Consider the following 20,257-nt stretch of genomic DNA (forward strand, 5'->3'; position numbering starts at 1 on the left):
TGAATACACCCTTACCCACTGCTACTTAGTACTGATTAGTATTGCAATGTCTCAGTCAACTAATGTGACCCCAGTGCTGATGGAGAGGGGCAAGTAAGGACGCTGTGCAGGCACCCAACGTCCATCTTATCAGTCGATTACATCATTGGATGTAGTCAGCGGCTGGAAGCGTGCACAATGAAAACCTGTGGCTTTGCGTAACTGAAAGGCAAGCTTGATCCACTCGCTGGCTTGTATAACATTTGAACATTTTTTTGCCATTTTATCAAGGCACCCCTGAAACACCATAATGGCCCCCCAAGGTGTCAGGGCAGCCTGGTTAATAAAAGCTGGATTATATATACTTAATGCGTGGCTTTTGTTCTCAGAGAATAGATGCATAACTCCTCCTTTTAGGAGTTACCCCTTGTTTTTGCCCCTACCTACCTCTGAGCACCAGTCCTGGGTTCCTCCCCTTAAGGCCCGTACACACGGTCGGACTTTTTGACAACAAACATGCAAATTAGCTGTTTTGGAGCAACATCCGACTGTGTGTACGCTCCATCGGACAAACTTTTTCTGTTTTCATCGGACTTTTGTTGGCTGTGCGAACGGACAAACTTTCTGGCAACAAAAGTCAGATGGAGCAAAGTCCTACCGTGTGTACGCAAAAGCATCGGACTTTTGTACAAGGTACAAACACGCATGCTCAGAACCATTGCAAACGATCAGACTACAATACAGAAGTTGACCAAAGGTGGCGCTGGAGTCATTGAACGTCCTCTTTTGAAGCGGCGTCAGTACGTTGTGACGTCACCACGTTCGTGTTTGTTGTCAAAAAGTCCGACCGTGTGTATGCAATACAAACTTGTGGACAACACACTTTGTACAAAAGTCCACGGAAAAGTTTGTACAAGTCCGACCGTGTGTATGGGGCTTTACTCACCTCCCAGCACTGCCCCTTTTAGAGAATACAGAACCAAGTAACATTTGTGGTGCTAAGCAATTTGTATGGAATTTGTTATTGATAACAAGAAAAGCAGTAAAATAGACATCCCACAGCCAAAAATAATAGACCCACCAGCAACAATAGATCCCCCCCCCCCGCAACTATGGACCATTTACAACAAAATACCACCCAGCAACAATAGACCCTCTAGCAGCCAGCTATAATAGATCCCTTAACAGTAGAGCCCTCCCAGTGACAACTGACCCCACCCCAGCAACAATAGATCCCCACCAGCAACAATAGACCTCCCCAGCAGCAATCAACCCTTCTGCAGATATAGATCCCCTCCAACAACAATAGATTCACCAGCAGCCAGCATCAATAGACACTGTAGCACAACCCAGCACTCCCTGCCATTACATACATTCAGTGATGGAAATGCCATAACTGCGTTCCCCCGCATTCCTGCTGAAAAAAAGCCCTGACTATATGTATTAAAGCCACCTCAGAAAATAGCAAAACATTTACAAAATATAAACAATCTATATTTGTTTTATATTTTTATAACAAAAATATATAAAAATATATATTTTTTAGATTTGTATAAAAAATATTTTTAAAATTCATTTTGCAATGAATATATATATCACAGGTTGCCACTGGGGTCCTCTTCCACTCCTCCATGATGACATCATAGAGTTGGTGGATGTTAGAGACCTTGTGCTCCTCCACCTTCTGTTTGAAGATGCCACACAGATGCTCAATAGAGTTTAGGTGTGGAGACATGCTGGGCCGGTCCATCAACTTTACTCTCAGCTTCTTTAGCAAGGCAGTGGTCGTCTTGGAAGTGTGTTTGGGGTTGTTATCATGTTGGAATACTGCCCTGCGGCCCAGTCTCTCTCTGCTTCACTATGTCATAGTACATGTTGACATTCATGGTTCCCTTAATGAACTGTAGCTCCCCAGTGGCAGCAGCACTCATGCAGCCCCAGACACTCCCAACACCATGATTGACTGTAGGCAAGACACACTTGTCTTTGTATTCGTCACCATTTCTATTGTCCCATTGTAATTAGAAAATTGAATAGCTCAACTCCCCATAATGCAGAATCAGTGGGAGTGCTGAGTGTGTCACTTGCCATGGTCGCCTGTCACCAGATGTAGAGTGTCACTTGCCACAGTCGCCTTCCACCAGCTGCAGCTTGTCACCAGATGCAGCATGCCACTTGTCACCAGATGCAGCATGCCACTTGTCACCAGATGCAGCATGCCACTTGTCACCAGATGCAGCGTGCCACTCAAACATCTATTTCCCAAAAATGTAACCTGTGGATATGAAGCTGAGCGCATGCACTCAATGTCTTTGGTCAACCATGGCGAGGCCTGTTCTGAGTGGAACCTGTCCTGTTAAACCGCTGTATGTTCTTGGCCACAGTGTTAGAGCTCAGTTTCAGGGTCTTGGCCATCTTATAGCCTAGGCCATCTTTATGTAGAGCAAAAATTCTCTCTACTGCAGTTTATATACTATACGTACTGCGCTATATACTCTGCTGAAAAATTGGGCCTTAGGTGTTGGTGGTGGTAGAACACGGTAACGCCTCACAGTTACTCTTGTTGGGCGCAGGAGCAGGCCCTGCTGTTAAATATTATTTCAAAAATTTAAATTACATGCCCCATGTTAAACAGGAGCAGAAACATTGGGCCTTAGTTGTTGGTGGTGCCAGAACACTGTAACCCCTTACAGTTACTCTTGTTGGGTGCAGGAACGGTCCCTGCTGTCAAATATTATTTTAGAGGCTGCTTGCCCTCTTTTAGTGGTCTGTGTGCATCTGCCTCTCCTTGGAGGCCTTCAGGTCATAATGGGTATTTATTTATTTATTTTTAATACCGCACTGCCCTGTATTATATGCTGCGTACACTGCATTATATACTGTGTACACTGCCTGCACTGTATTAGAAATTGTACACCGCCTAATGCACTGTATATAGCCTTTTTATTTTTTTTATATTGTTTTTACTAGTAATGGCGGCAATCAGCGATTTTTAACAGGGCTGCGACATTGCAGCGAACAAATTTGACACTAATGCTGCATACACACGATCGGACTATCTGGTGGACTTAGTGCGGCGGACAAACCTCCGGATTTTGAAGCGGAGGTCTGCCGGACTTCAAAACGAGCGGATCTGCCCACACACGACTGGACTTTTCCGGCGGACTAGGTGCGGCGGACAAACCGCCGGACTATGGCTGGACTTTTGAAATGAACGGACTTGCCCACGCACTGAGGAAAGTCCGTTCATTTTGAACGCGGCTCCAGGTAGACGGGACTAGCGAAGGAGATTGACACCTGGCCCCGTCACCTGGTATGGACTTAAAGGGGAAACCCTACGCTGAAAAAACGGCGTGGGGGTCCCCCCAAGGACCATATCCGACCCTTATCTGAGCACATAGCCAAGCCGGTCAGGAAAGGGGGATGGGGACGAGCGAGCGCCCCCCCCCCCTCCTGAGCCATACCAGACCACGTGCCCTCAACATGGGGGGGTGCTTTGATGAGGTCAAGGGCCTCTTCCCGACAACCATGGCCGTTGGTTGTCGGGGTGGTTATCAGAATCCAGGAGCCCCCTTTACCTGGTGAAATAAATGTAAATAAAACACAATACGAGGCTTTAAAATAATTTATTGCACAGCTCCGGGGGTCTTCTTCCACCTTGGGGGGTCTTCTTACCGGACTCCTCCACTATCTTCTGCTAGATCTTTTACTAGCGGTTGAGCCCGGCTTTCTTCTTCTTCATCGCCGCCGCCCAAGGGTCTTCTTCCGACTTCGGGGGTCTTGTCCCCCTCTTCGGTTCTTCTTGCTGGGCCTCCACTTTCTTCTCCCAGCTCTTTTACTAGCCGTGGCCCGGCCTTATGTCGCCGCTGCCTCTTCTTCTGACTTTGACTTCGGGGGGTCTTGTCCCCCTCTTCGGTTCTTCTTGCCGGGCCTCCACTTCCTTCTTCCAGCTCTTTTGCTAGCGGTGGCCCGGTCTTTAAAGAGAGCAGTTTTCATGGATTGTTGAGGGCGAAATCCAGACTGAAGGGGATTAAGAAGGTTGCTCTTAGGCAGGTGGTCACTGAGTCGGTTGTAGACCAGTCATTCAAGGAGTTTGGAGGACAAGGGGGTAAGGAGATGGGGTGTAGGTTGTGAAGATTGGTGGGGTCCAGTGAGGGCTTTTTAAGTATGAGGGTGACTAGCGCATGTTTTAGAGAGTTGAGGAAGATGCCAGAAAAGATGGAGAGGTTGAACATTGGCGAGGGAGCAGGATCCAGGGGCCAGGGGGTTAGATGGGTGTTAGGAAAAAGTTCAGCAACCTTGTTAATACTAGCAGGGTTGAACGAGGGAAGTAATGATTGTACCTGTGGACATGGGGTTTTAAGTGGGGGAGGTTTCTGTGCATTGGAGATCTCCTCATGAATTGTATCCATCTTATTGCATACAATCAGGAAAAAGCAAAAAAAAAAACATACTAGGGAGAGAGGGGGGAGAGAGAGGGAGGAAGAGGGAGAGAGAGAGGGGGAGAGAGGGAGGGGAGAAGGCGAGAGGGAGGAAGTAAGGGAGATGGAGAGAGAGAGAGTGAGGCATACTTCCCAATATTTTGAGATGGGACTGAGGGACACCTACTACCAAACATATGTAGGCCTAGGACAAAAAGTTAACTAAATCCACAAGGTCTTTTTTTTACCACTACTATTTCTTTATACTGGCTTTTAAAATGTACAAATGCAGCAATTTAGAAGTTGGATGAAAGGTTTAGCACTGAGAAACACTTTTTGAAAGATAAAAAGTGCATTTTATATACAACTATATAGATCAGACCAAAATGAGGGACAAATGAGAAGGAAAGAGGGATGGTGGGACAGTCCTTCGAAATCAGGGACAGTTGGGAGCTATGTGGGAATAAAGGACACCTATTAGCAAAAGTATGTAGACATAGGACACACACCCCTGCCACGCCCCCTTAAAGGAGAATTACACATACAAAATATTAGTTAAAGCGGACCTTCGGTCATTAATTCAACTTTCCATCCATTAAATCTTCTGCCCTTGTTGTTTTTACTTTGGATAGTAAGCTGCCCTCATTTAAAATGGATGCAGCCAGACTTAGTAGAGGGGGATTTCTGCAGCATATTTGACAAGTACAGAATGACAGTATATATAAAATAATATGCAAAGTGGTTGGAGGGAAGCTTCAGAAAAGATATTTGTATTACAAATTTTGTGAGCAGACTGCAGTTCCTCTTTAAACCCACAAGTTTTTTTTTGGTTTTTTATTACCATTATTATTTCTAAATACTGCCTTTTGAAATTTACAAATGCAGAAATGTAGAAACTGGATGAAAGGTTTAGCACTGAAAATACTTTTTGAAAGATAAATGCTGCACTACATGTTGCATGGTTATTTGCACTTTATATATTTTTTACATATTGCATATGAATTGGTAAAGCCATTTTTTGAGCACAATTTTATTTACTGAGGAGCGCAACACCAATCACTTATCTATTTACTTACTACGGGTAGTGTTTGACCCTTACGGCGCTTGCAGCAACCTTGGTTTTGCTCTCCTTTTCTTACTAGCGCAGGAGTACCTATTTTACAATGTTACAGTCCCACTAACAATTGCTTACCTTTACTTGTAAAAACAACAAAAAAAAAAAGTCCATGAATCTATCCCATAGTTTGTAGATGCTATAACTTTTGCGCAAAACAATCAATATACGCTTATTGGGATTTTTTTTACCAAAAACATGTAGCAGAATATATATTGGCCTAAATTGATGAAGAAATTTGATTTTTTTTTAATTTTTTTTAATTGGATGTGTTTTATAGCAGAATGTAAAAAATATTGCATTTTTTTCAAAATTGTAGGTCTTTTTTTGCTTTTTTTTTGCGCAAAACATAAAAATCACAGAGGTGATCAAATACCACTAAAAGACAGCTCTATTTGTGGGAAAAAAGTACATCATTATTTTGGGGTACAGTGTTGCACGACCGCACAATTGTCAGTTAAAGCAACGCAGTATGGTATAGCAAAAAATGGCCTGGTCAGGAAGGGGGGTAAACCTTCCGGAGCTGAAGTGGTTAAATCATGTTATACAGCACAGTGCTTGTGCTGTGTAATTTGGCTCTTTCTATCACCTGAAATACCTGGCTGATCCTGCCTGGTTCTGCCCTCCCCCCTGTAATGGCTGCTGAGCCCTGACAAGTAGTTAGTTTACATGCCTCCATCATCCGCAGTTCTCCTTTGTCCTCTCCTCTGTCCTCTCCCCCCTCCCTGCCTGTCAGCTCCCCAAACCTCCCCTCCTGCTGCTTTCATAACAGTGTAATGTCCCTACAATCCACTGTTAGGTAACAATATGTGCAGATAAAGCTGATATCTACCTTATTTCTAAATACCTCCCAGCACTCATGTGACTGGGTGCCTCTCTGACGTCAGCAGGAGTTCTTGGCCTCTCCCGCTGAGCTGTCAGCTCAGGAGAGGAGAGAGGCGACCAGTCACGTGAGTGTGGGGAGGCGCTCTGAAATAAGGTAGATATCACTTTTTTTTATAAAGAACATACAGTTGGGCGCATATTGTTACCTAACAGAGTGGATTGAAGGGACATGTCAAGTGACATTACAACCACTTTAATTACATGCAATAGTGAATAGGACAACACCGAACAATGTAATACACAGGTAAGTACATTATTTGAATTATATAGATTATTTTTATATTTACATTAATGAATATAATAAGAATGTATATATACACTACATACATTTTTATTGGTTTTGTAATAAACATGTTTATGTCACTATGCTAATCACAGTGTCCTATAATCTGACTGGTTGTAGGAGCTGATCATTTTGTCAGCACTATGAATCATTTGTTCAATTAATTTGCAATCTAAATGCAATGCCCAGGGCATTGTGGCACACAGTGACTTGTGGACATGCACTAGGTGATATGAAAGTGGCATTGAACCAGTATAACCTTCATCAAAGGCAGCATTCAGTCTAGTGTTCCACTTCTCTGCATAAAATAAAGAGCGAACATTTAACTAATGCTGCCATCCAGCCTTCTTATTCTTCCTTCTAAGGTAATACAGAGATACACTTATTAATTATATCAACTTACTATGTTGTCTCTCTATCCAATGACTATACGTTTGCATTTACAGTAAATGAACAATTTAACAGAAATAATAATAATAATAATAATAATGTCTTTACTGTTATTTGGCAAACAAGCTACGCTCTACTTACAATTATGAATTATCAACTTTTTCAGGCCCAGTGTAGAATATGATTATACTTTGTTCGTTTATTCATCCTGATTTTGCTGACTGATGGCTATAGATCAGGTTCGAATTTGTGCCAACCATGGTTGTGCAGTTAACCTGGTGGACTGGAATTTGCATGTGTCTGGGAAGTTATTGTTGTGAGTTATACAATATATTTAGTGGGAAAAGGATGTTAAACACAACCTTCAAGAAAATTCCAGGTAACTTTGGTTCTTTTCCAGAGATGTAACATTTGATGGATCCCAGAAACAAATAACAAATCTAACAGAGTATCCACAAAATAATAATAAAAGCCCTATGAGTCCCTTCAGAAACCTGGGATCTGCCTGTCATGATTTTAGCAAGGATACAGACGCTTCACACACCCAGCATACAGTAAATTCTATATATGCAACCATGTGCCTATAATTCATGTGCATGTATTCTCATTAATTTAGCCAGATTAATCTCTCCTTCATTCGGTAAAGCGATTGCAAAGCTTGAATTGTATTAAAATAAGCATATTATAAATATCTGCTTTGTGCAATGCTTCTGCACATAGCAACCCTGGTCCTCCTCTACCGATGCTCCTGGCTCTTCTTCGGGGGGTTCCCACCAGAGAAAGATGTTTTCTATAGGGGCACTCATGCAGGCTCTCTCCCGAGAAAACAGAGGGAGCTTCTGCTCTCGGGCACAGCACTGGATTCAGAATGGGCTCAGGTAAGTAAGGAGAGGTGGGTTCCTCTAGCACAGAAGGTATTGGTTCACTGATCTCTCTCTCTTCTACCCGGGGGGCACCTGCCATGCCCACCTGGGCCCAAAGGTGGGACAGTGGAGCCTGGACGACATGGGAGATGGTCTTGCAAAGGGGAGCAGCATGTTCTGGAGGTAGTGGAAGTCATCTATCCATCAGCTTACTTGACAAGCATTGCAATGCAATGCATTACATATGTGTAAATAGCCCCAATGCTGCCGACATAAGCTGGTGGTTATGTTGGTGGTAATGAAAAAGGTAATATAATATCATACCAGAAATGAAAAAAGTGGGTTGTGGGACTTTAAATGAGGCATGGATATGTATTTGAAATGGTCTAGGATACCTAAAATTCAATTAATTGTCACCGTCCCTGCGGGGAAAGTCTATATAACCATAGAGAGTTGCTAATCAGTCTAATAAATTAAATACAAATACTAAATAAAAAAAAAAAAAAAAAAAAAAATATATATATATATATATATATATATATATATATATATATCATGTATCATAATATATAATACATAGATCATGTAATAAGAAGCATAATTAATTGTAGTAATAATCATATTGACATATTTAATGTATATAATAGACATAATTGGTACAAGCAATCACAATTAAAAAATTGAATGGATATACAGAACAGGTGAACATGGTTATCCTAATAAATATAAATAATAAAAGAAATTCCTGATTGTAGTAAGCTTGACTTGGCATCCCTGAGTATGGACTCTACGCATTTCATGGCGATTTCAGCCAATCATCAGGAGTGGGATGCATCAAAAAATGGCTAAAAAAAGGAGATGGAATGAATGAGTAACTAGGTCAGTCAGTCTCAAATGAAAAATCATTGTTTCAAAAAGAGAGCAGGTTTAAAAGTAAATGCATTACCTTTGGCCGCATCCAGGTAAATAGCCTAACAAACCCAAAAAGGGGAATAGGATGGTGGCACTGAATGATCCGTCTCCCCCGGGGTTGAGGTGGGGACACATCCCCTGCCCCTAAGCCATAACTCTCCAAGAAACACGGAGGAATGGAGAAGGGGTAGTGGGAAACAGCGGCCAATGGGAGAAGCGGACAGCCACAACACAATGCCAGAGTATGAGGTATGCACATATGGGCCGCAGATCAGATTCTAAAAAATAAAAAAAGTAATAATTGGATGATAAAGAGTGAACCGTGATTGAAGCTGACAAATGAGTGTGTGAGAAAAAAAAAAAAAAATTATAGAATATATGTGAAATGGGGAAGGTTGAACCAAAAATAACAATAGCCACCTATGCTCAACACCTGTCACAAAGTGACTAAGTGATGAAAAGCATATTGCAAATAAATTAGTGTATAAATAATGAAATAAAAAGTGAGTGGTAAGCGATAAAGGAATGTGTTGAATAACCTGTGTTATAAAGGTCTAAGTGTTATGTGAACATGTGTCTAGATTGATCCTAAAATAGGACCCCCTAATTACCTAAAATGTAAAGCAGAGTCCATGGAACCTCTCCTCCTGATGGAATGTGTGGAGTGAGCTGCTGGCTTGACCCTGCCTTTGTATCCACAGACATGGGGCGTGTCACCGTTAACGTCATGCAAACAACACGTTGGCCATGTGATTGGACAGAACGGACCCCCGCCCGAGGTTTAGAAACTCCAGCGGTAGTCCATCCCATCCCCCTAGCCACGCTGGGTGGAAAGAGCACTACCACACAAACCGGCATTAACAAGACCTCGATCATGCGGCGTGCTAGGCATGACTCCGAAGCGTCGAGGTCCGACGCCGCCCTCATCATCTAACGGGGATGGGCGGTGGAGAAAGAGCTAGACGCCTCGCAACCCCAGGAGAGAAAGACCAAGTTAACAGGACCACCCACCGGTGGGCTGGACGAGCCAAAGGGCATAAAAAGGGAAGGCTGATTAGCTGAAATATCAGAACATTAATGAGTAGAGATGGTGATGTACTGACTCATTAACCAAGAAAGAAATATTGATGTAGAACCTAATGATGATACAAACTAGTGGAGAGAGATACCAAAAATGAATTAACTCAGAAATCTATGAACTGTGGGTATACAGTCATTTAGATGTATTGGGTTTTTGTATTTCCATAGCAGGTCACAAAGGAAACAGGTGTCTTCCACCCTAATATACATATAATAAAAAGCGCGTGACCTGTTTGGACCCTAATACAACATAAGCAAGCCTCCCTCCCTATATTAAGGAAATGAAAAAAGTGGGTTGTGGGACTTTAAATGAGGCATGGATATGTATTTTAAATGGTCTAGGATACCTAAAATTAAATTAATTGTCACTGTTCAACCTTCCCCATTTCACATATATTCTATAATTTTTTTTTTCCTCACACACTTAATTGTCAGCTTCAATCATGGTTCACTCTTTATCATCCAATTCTTACTTTTTTATTTTTTAGAATCTGATCTGAGGCCCATATGTGCATACCTCATACTCTGGCATTGTGATGTGGCTGTTCGCTTCTCCATGTGTCCCCGCTTCAAACCCGGGGGAGATGGCTCATTCAGTGCCACCATCCTATTCCCCTTTGTGGGTTTGCTGGGCTATTTACTTGGACGCGGCCAAAGGTAATTCGTTTACTTTTAAACCTGCTCTCTTTTTGAAAGCAATGATTTTTCGTTTGAGACTGTAATTGACCAATTTACTCATTCATTCCATCTCCTTTTTTTAGCCATTTTTTGATGCATCCCACTCCTGATGATTGGCTGAAATCGCCATGAAACCATACTCAGGGATGCCAAGTCAAGCTTGTTACAATCAGGAATTTCTTTTATTATTTATATTTATTAGGATAACCATGTTCAACTGTTCTGTATATCCATTCAATTTTTTAATTGTGATTGCTTGTACCAATTTTGTCTATCTATTATATATAATAAATATGTCAATATGATTATTACTACAATTAATTATGCTTCTTATTGCATGATCTATGTATTATATATTATGTTACATTTTATATATATATATAAATCATTTAGTATTTGTATATAATTTATTAGACTGATTAGCAACTTTCTATGGTTATACAGACTTTCCCCGCAGGGACATTGACAATTAATTTAATTTTAGGTATCCTAGACCATTTCAAATACATATCCATGCCTCATTTAAAGTCCCACAACCCACTTTTTTCATTTCCTTAATATAGGGAGGGAGGCATGCTTATGTTGCATTGGGGTCCAAACAGGTCACACGCTTTTTATTATAATATCATACCAGAGCGGACAATAGCACCTCAAAGCACAACCTCACACTTCCTTAACCCCTTCTAATCCCTGTATCTTTGATTATTCCCCCAAAAATATAAATTTCAGATGGTATGGTAGAAACCAGCTAGTGTGAGGAAAGTATGCAAGCACTTGAAAAGGGAGCAAATTAAAAGAGACAAGGCAAGTTTTATTTTGCAATAGAATTGTGAGTGTATTATCTGACAGATCATTAAACAAAAGTGGACATGAGTATGGGATCCAATTAGAAAGCTGTGTATCTGTATTAGATTAAAAAAAACAATAGCAGACTCACATTACAGCAACCAGATGTCTGAAAGGATCAGTTCAGGATAGTGGCGTAAATAACAGTACAGGCAGTGCGAGCAGTATGGAAGATCCCTGCTGCTGTACAGTTGACTGAGATGTACACAGGGTGAGGGTGCAGCAATGCATTTTGAGAGTGTACCTCTTTTTCAAGCCTACCTCATTCATTTACTAAAGGGCTTATTAAAAAACAAACAAAAAAAAAACCTTAATTAATTAATTGATTGGGCCGACAAATTTATAAATTCGTATACACATAAAAAATTGCTGTATCAATTAACCTCAAGAGTATCATTGCTAAACTAAAAAATAATAAATAAAAAATGGACAAGAAAACAATATCCAATTTGAATCCACTCCAATCACCAATGTGACATGTAATGCTAAGTGTGAATACTCCATCCTTGTAGATTAGCCTCTCACCTCAGTGCCATGATCCCTGCATTACCAGTAGGTCTCACCACATGTTTTTCCCTCTCTGGGGATGCAGACACACTACTGCTGCTGCTTCAAATGCCTCTTACTTAGATGGATGGATGGATGGATTATTAGATTTCCAATTCCCACAGCATACATGCAGGAAGAAAAAGCATGCAGATCTAGTGATCTACGTTTAACACTTAACATTTATTTAGAAAAAGGTATACTATTGCACTTACAAAAATGGCACTATAGGCAGCGCTAACCATGAATCGTGTGTCTGTCATATACAATCACAGGAACCTTAGACGCAGAGATGATCGCTATATACAGAACGTGTAAATCTTGTCCTATACGTACGTTACGTCCAAACCTTGGAACTTCCTCAGTAGGGGCTCCTAACGTTAGTGTTAGGGTAGCAAACATTTGACATTCGACAGCTGAGATCCATCTGAAGAAACATTGTATGGCACCTTTACAGTACCGATGAACTGGAATAGGCCACAAACTTGGAGGCAAAGAACATAATTTACCAAATATCAAAGCAAATATTAGAAACTTGTCAGCTGAGGTCTAGCTGTAGGAACATTATGTGTGGCACCTTTACAGTGCCGGAGAACTAGAATAGTTCACAAACTTTGAGGTGCAATGCAGGATCCCTCAACAAGCATTACAAACTTTTCAGTCGAGGCTCAGCTTTGAAAACATTATGTGTGGCACCTTTCAATGACAGAGCACTGGAATAGGCCAGAAGAGGTAGCTGGGGCAGATAATGGTGGCAGACCAGGGCAGGTGGTTGGAGTGGATTATGTAGACAGGTCAGGGGAGGTGGCCATAGCTGGTAATAGTGGAAGGTAATATTTTTTGAGGGTCCGGGGACTAGGAGAGACAAAAGAAATGTAGTGGCTAGCATGGGCACCTGGGGTTTTGTAACTATTCCTAATCCAGGATTGGTTCGTTTTTTTGAGAGTTAGCTAGTCCACAGTGTCAGGAGACAGTGACAAAACTTCCTGCTGCACTGAAACCCTTTTAACACAGAACACTGGTTGCTGGGTGATCCAGAAGCTCTAGCTCTTACTGTGCAGACTCTGGCCATTGGTTCACCTTGGACACCCAATAGCCCATTGGGTTACTACTTCTAATAGTGTCTGTGTTAACCCTGGACCCCATGTAGTTGGCAATCATGTAGTGGAAGCAGTGACTGTCCACTGTATTTATCAAAGTCTTAAAATCCCCACTGAGGTAACTGCCACCCCCATTGCTCATTCTTTTGGGGATCTAAGGTTCAGAGGCATGGTGAGCATGAGAAGACATTCTGATCAAATTGGCACATTTTGTGCTTCCTCTAGTATAGTAGCAATAGATCTGCCATTTACTCTTTTTCCTGGGGATCCAACATTTGGTCCCTCTCTTTTATGCCCCATATCTTTGGGTCCTTTAACAATCATTTGAAGCAGCTTGAAAGAGTCCATTCACCACAAACTGCCTAGAGCAGAGGACCCTAAATCTTTAGTTGCACTGAGGACAATAGTGTCCTCAATTTCACCCCACCCATGTACACATCCCAGGGTTTGGGATGGGTAAAGTGACCCCCTGGGAGAGTAACCTATTTATTCCTTACTGCCAGCAACCCAAACCTCCTCCTCTTCCTCCTGCTGCCTCTTGCAAGGGTGGAGGCAAAAAGGAAAGGAGAGGCAATAAGCAAAGGATCCTACTGACTCTCAAACAGCAGGAAGTCCTCCTCTTCCTTCTGCTGCTGTGTCTCTAGTGCCTGGTCTATGACACTGCGTTTGCTCCAGAAGGAACAATTAAGGATTGCGTCACTAATCCCCTCCTTGCTATTCTAATAACTTCTTAAAAAGGTGACACAATTCTGCACACATCCTGAAAGACAAGCCACTGAAACAGTAAAACCCCAAAGCCTATCCTTGTACCGTATTCACATAGATACTCTTTGATTGCCCACTGCTACTGGTGTAGCTTCTGCAGTATGACCAACATTGAGTTCCAGCATGTAGGGGTGTCACATATCAGAAGGTTGCCAGATAGTTCTGCATTTTTCCAAGGTAAGCGCATTCAGGTATGACCACCTAATGGTGCCCCACACTGATCTGGCCTGATTCAGGATTTTCTTGAAAAATGAGTACTTAACCAGGAATTACTGCACCACCAGACTGATACATGTGCCAGGCAAGGTATGTGTGTACACTTTCTCTTCAGAAGGGCAGCCAGCAGGTTGGTTTCGCGAATCTCTGGTCCAGTGTTGAGACAAACCAGCTGCAAAACAGCATGGGAGTGTTTTGCCTGGTCCATTGCATAGGCTCTGGAGTCCTTTTGGGGTACTAGTAGTTCCGCAGCGTTAGATAAGGCCATTGAGGAAGAGGTGACTGCATCAAAGACACCAAGACATGGGATGCCACTAACATCTTCAGTTGTGTGCCCTGTCCTGCATCCTTCTCTGCTGCCAACAGATAGACCAAGTGTGGTGTTAAAAATATTTAGTATCTGTACCCATGTTTCCTTGACTATTCATATGGACAATGTTGCTGACAGACTGGTCCAGTATCATGGACAAATTCACTTTCACATGCTGATGCTGGTAGAGGGCATAGATGGCCTTCAGGGCAAAAAAATGGCAACAGGGTACTTGCGACTGTGGTGAATCTGAGGCCATAAACTTGTGGAAGGGGGACTATATACATATACTGTACATGCTGGCTTAATTCTGTCAAACAGTAACATTTTTAATGCTTTGAGGAAGGCTTCATAGCCGAAACGTATCAGTTAATAGCCTGCACCCATGTATCCATGTAACAAATAAAGTACTTTTATTCAAGAGCATCCGAGTTGCCAGCCTTCTTGATTCAAACAGTTTAAATACTGGTTTAATACCCTTAATTACAGTCTCAATTTTCACAATAATAATAATAATAATATATCAGTACCTCATATCACAAAATTACTTTACTTTGCTTTTTTATCTGTTGGTGGAGCTGTGCTTTATTAGATCGCAGCATTATAATTTGGCATCTTTGTGCAATGGCCTCTTTCTGTCCTGTATTAAAAATGCTGACACAGGCCGGGAGATATCCACCGCCATCCTCCGCCATCCATCCCTTACAATTAAGGATAGTAGCACGCCAGACCTGTGCTGAGCCTGGGGATTGCGGAGCTGTCTCCCGGAGGCCATCGGATGGGATATATCCACACCCAAGCACACCCGGCCACATAGCGGATCATCTGGCGCCATCTTGCGGCCTACGAAACCAACGGCCCACGCCAGCCTTTACCGCAGCGCCGCCAGAGCGAGGAGGCAGCACTCCGGGCGGACACACGCCGCCGCTCACCCGGGGACTGCACGGCCGGAACAGCAGGGCGCAGCATCCAGCAGATTCCCGGATACGGACGGCGCGACCATCCAGGCCTCGGAACCGGCCTATACTAACACCAGGCCGCAGTGAGTACACCCACGGCGCCCCCCCTCACAGCGGACTCTTTTATACTATATTTAGTGGGAGCCTACACACCTGCAGATCCTGGGGGCAGAGCCTGGGGGCATAGGAAGCAAATAGAGCGGAATGCAGCTATACGGCCACCAGAGTTAGGAAAGCCTGAGGCTCCGGCCTACCTACTGGAGACAGCGGCCATCTTGCTACTCCAACTACATCCTGCATCTCTCTAACTAGCCCCGCTCGAACTGTAATCACCTAGCATAACCCCAATTCAGGTGCGCACCCCACTAACAGTACAGATCTACTACCCAAGAACTGGCAAACATTATTACAGGGGAAGTGGCCTGCTGATCGGCGCACATGACTGTAATGTAGAGGAACCTTGGTGACCAGAGGGACCTGTGCACTGAAAACAGGCCTGACAGACAAATATGTCAACACAATCAAGGAGAAGCACGCACAGCCACATCCTCCGCTTTTTGTGGACACCCCAGAAGAAAAAAAAGAACTCACCAGCAAACCTTAGCAAGTTTAAATACTGTGAAGGGAGCAAAAATTCCAAAATGGCACTGTCACAAAGAAACGATATTGTTGAGGATATGGAAGACGACGAAGTCTCCCTACCAGCATCTGAAGATTTAGCCACAGGCAACGGTAAAACAGACCAACTTCTTACCTACGCAGCTATGACAGACATTGCCGCTGATATTAAAAGTTATTTTGCTGCAGCAATCACAGATATTAAAACCGAGCTAATGAGACTAACAGAGCAAATGGCAATCTCAGACAGAGCTGGGAAAAGGAGGGACAGAGCACTGGTCAGACTGGACGATATTACGAATTCGTACTCCCAACATTTGATCGATATGAACAGACAAATTGAAGATCTGGACAACGTGGTAGATGAAATAATATCAGAATCAGAGGAGTGCCCGAAACGGTGCCCCCGGACCAAATTAGACCAGCTCTAACAGCCATCTTTAATACTCTCATTGAACGGCCGGAACAATCTCCCATCGACTTTGACAGGGCACACAGAGCTCTCAGACCCAGGGCACAAGACGGAATCCCCCCAAGAGACATCATATGTTGCCTATCTAACTTTGGCTTGAAAGAAGATATCCTCCAAAAAGCGCGGATGAAAGAAAGGATAATGCACGAGGAAGCCACGATTCAACTTTTTCAGGACCTTTCACCCATCACACTTAAAAATAGAAGAGCACTACGTCCACTTTTAGAAGTGCTGAAACAAAAAAGGTATCAACTACAGATGGAAATTCCCATTTGCACTGCAAGCAAACTTCCTGGGGAAACAACATGTGCTAAAAGTCCCCGATGACCTCAAAAAATTCTGTGAGGACCTACAAATCACACCGATGGACCTCCCGGACTGGTATGCTGAATTCCTCACCCCACCAGCAATTAACAACCCACAATTCTCAGCGGAACCCCACCACGCACAATCGCCTTACCAGCTAGGCAAGCACCGCAGAAGCACTGACAGAAACAACTTTGAGTCCCCATCATCCTCTAAGAGTGCTAGGAGCCAGAGAGGAAGGGAGCCAAGAGGCTACTGAAATGGCCAGACCTTCTACAATATACATCTTGGCCTGATGCGAGTTGCTGTTACCCAGTTCCCCAATACAGCTCTTTGCTATGATGCAACCCATTTTGTTTTTTGAAAAACTCGCCCATTATCCCATCCAGACGGCTGTCACAATTTTATGGTAACAAGGGGGCACACTACCTTAAAGGTTAAAAGTTAAACTTCTGAGGCTACTCCTTGAGACTTTTATCTGCACCTATGACAACCTATCTACATGAGGGGTTTTTTCTTTTTGTTTTTTGTTTACCTCTTTCTTCCCCAAACAAGGTTTGAATCCCGCACCCTGCAGAGAGACTACAATAACCTGCGGCAACACCGTATACTTCTATCCTGTTATGCTCTAACTTTTGTCTTTTATTTAGGTTCTGAGAATGGCAAATTTGTTAAGTGGCTTGAATGATGGTGTTTCTCTATTGACTGCGGAACTGTGAGTAACATTACCCGAGACACCGCTTTACATTCCTCTCCCTCCCAAAAATTAAAAAGGGGAAAGACATATCCTAGAAGCGACAGGCTAATCCTAAGGACACCATTTAATGCACCTTGTCTATACCTTTTTACGTACAGCCCCGGCAACTACTAACGTAGATAACACTCCCTGCCTCGCTATGATATATTTCGCTCTAGGACTGTAAGAGTGGATAGGGCCTATACGGGACGGAAACCAAACTGCACCTTACTGCAGAAATTGACACACCTGTTACTGCTCACGTGACTCCCCTGCATGATGTGGGACACTCATCGTTTTTGCATAGGGACTAGACTACCCCTCAAATATACAGGGGTGTCTACTCCTCACTATGTGCTGAGGAGAGTTGAAGTTAAATGCTCAGGATATGGGTTAAAAGTTTACAGTTATTTAAGCTACCGTATATACTCGAGTATAGGCCGACCCGAATATAAGCCGAGGCCCCCAATTTACCCCCAAAAAACTGGAAAACTTATTGACTCGTGTATAAGCCGAGGGTGAGACATGGCTGTCCATCCCTGTGTGTCCGTCCATCCCTGTGTGTGTGTCCGTCCATCCATCCCTGTGTGTGTGTCCATCCATCCATCCATCCCTGTGTGTGTGTCCGTCCATCCATCCCTGTGTGTGTATCCATCCATCCCTGTGTGTGTGTGTGTGTGTGTGTGTGTGTGTGTGTGTATTCATCCATCCATCCATCCCTGTGTGTGTGTGTGTGTGTGTGTGTGTGTATCCATCCATCCATCCATCCATCCCTGTGTGTGTGTGTGTGTGTGTGTATCCATCCATCCATCCATCCATCCCTGTGTGTGTGTGTGTGTGTGTGTGTGTGTGTGTGTGTGTCCGTGCAGCCTTGTGTGTGTGTCCAGCCTACCTGTGTCCCAAGCCTCCGTCCCGAGCCGCCGTCGTCCCGAGCCTCCTCTGTCCCGTGCCTCCTCTGTCCCGTGCCTCCTCTGTCCCGTGCCTCCTCTGTCCCGTGCCTCCTCTGTCCCGTGCCTCCTCCGTTCCGTGCCTCCTCCGTCCCGTGTCGTGCCGATGGATCGCCGCTCTTCTCGGCGGCCATTCTACAATTCAAAAGCCGCGCCTCCGTCCTCCGCCTGTGATAGGCGGAACACTCAATTTCCCAGCAGCCTGTGTTCCGCCTATCACGGACATCCTCTCATACTCGTCCGTAGTATGAGAATGAACGGATGTCCGTGATAGGCGGAACACTGACTGCTGGGAAATTCAGTGTTCCGCCTATCACAGGCGGAGGCGGAGAAGGAGGCGCGGCTTTTGAATTTTAATGTCCGCCGTCTGTCTGCTCGATACGCTGATCGAGCAGTCAGACAGCGGTGACTCGAGTATAAGCCGAGGGGGCACTTTCAGCCTCAAAAAAGAGGCTGAAAATCTCGGCTTATACTCGAGTATATACGGTAATATCTGTTATACAGCTTGGCGCTTAGGCCACAGTTTCTTAGGAACGGTTTTATAAAGTGTTTATAATGTTATTTTCTTCTGCAAACTGGTTAATTGCGACTCGCACAACCCCTTCTCCTCCCTCCACCCCCTTACTCTAGTCCTCTATAGTCTATAATAAATGCCAATAGATGGTCTCAGACACCTTGCTTACAGTTAACCTATTGATGGGGTCTAGAACCGTGAGATGTGCCGGGCTCCTCTATTGGTCACCTCCATTACTGCTACAGAGCAGTTAAAGGAAACAGACGCTGTTAGACTGCTCATTGATCACCTCCCACTCTCCCCCAAAGGGAAAGTACTAACACATACGCACATTAATTAAATCCCAAATTGACCCACCACCAACTGGTGACTAGTGGGTACTCTCCTTCTTATCCCTTAACTAATTACATCCCCCCTCCCCCCTCCCCCTGTACTTTACCCCCCCCCCCCAATTTAGTTTTCTCTCTCTCTCCTCCTCCACGCACATATGCACTTTCCTTTTCAGTCCCAAAACACTCCACCCTAACACTTTCTAAGTCACCAATATCTCTTGTGAAAACCATTCACAGACGCAGCTTCTCCAGAAAACACCCATCCTAGCCCAATGGCCAAAATGGCATATGCTTTTTTAGGGAAGACACCAACTATTATCTCACATAATGTAAATGGTCTGAATATACCTGAAAAAAGGTCTAACCTGTTGAGAGAACTTAAAAAAGTGCGCCCATTAGTTGTATTTCTACAGGAAACCCACTTTAAAGACAAGAGTATTCCTAAACTCACTGACAATGTATTCACAAAAGTTTACCATTCTACCAACCCCCTTGCCAGATGTGAGATGTGCCGGGCTCCTCTATTGGTCACCTCCATTACTGCTACAGAGCAGTTAAAGGAAACAGACGCTGTTAGACTGCTCATTGATCACCTCCCACTCTCCCCCAAAGGGAAAGTACTAACACATACGCACATTAATTAAATCCCAAATTGACCCACCACCAACTGGTGACTAGTGGGTACTCTCCTTCTTATCCCTTAACTAATTACATCCCCCCTCCCCCCTCCCCCTGTACTTTACCCCCCCCCCCCCAATTTAGTTTTCTCTCTCTCTCCTCCTCCACGCACATATGCACTTTCCTTTTCAGTCCCAAAACACTCCACCCTAACACTTTCTAAGTCACCAATATCTCTTGTGAAAACCATTCACAGACGCAGCTTCTCCAGAAAACACCCATCCTAGCCCAATGGCCAAAATGGCATATGCTTTTTTAGGGAAGACACCAACTATTATCTCACATAATGTAAATGGTCTGAATATAC

This window comes from Lithobates pipiens, unplaced genomic scaffold, assembly GCF_037356315.1.
Source record: "Lithobates pipiens isolate NorthernLeopardFrog02 unplaced genomic scaffold, aLitPip1_a1.2 Scaffold_8, whole genome shotgun sequence".
Taxonomy (NCBI): Eukaryota; Metazoa; Chordata; class Amphibia; order Anura; family Ranidae; genus Lithobates; species Lithobates pipiens.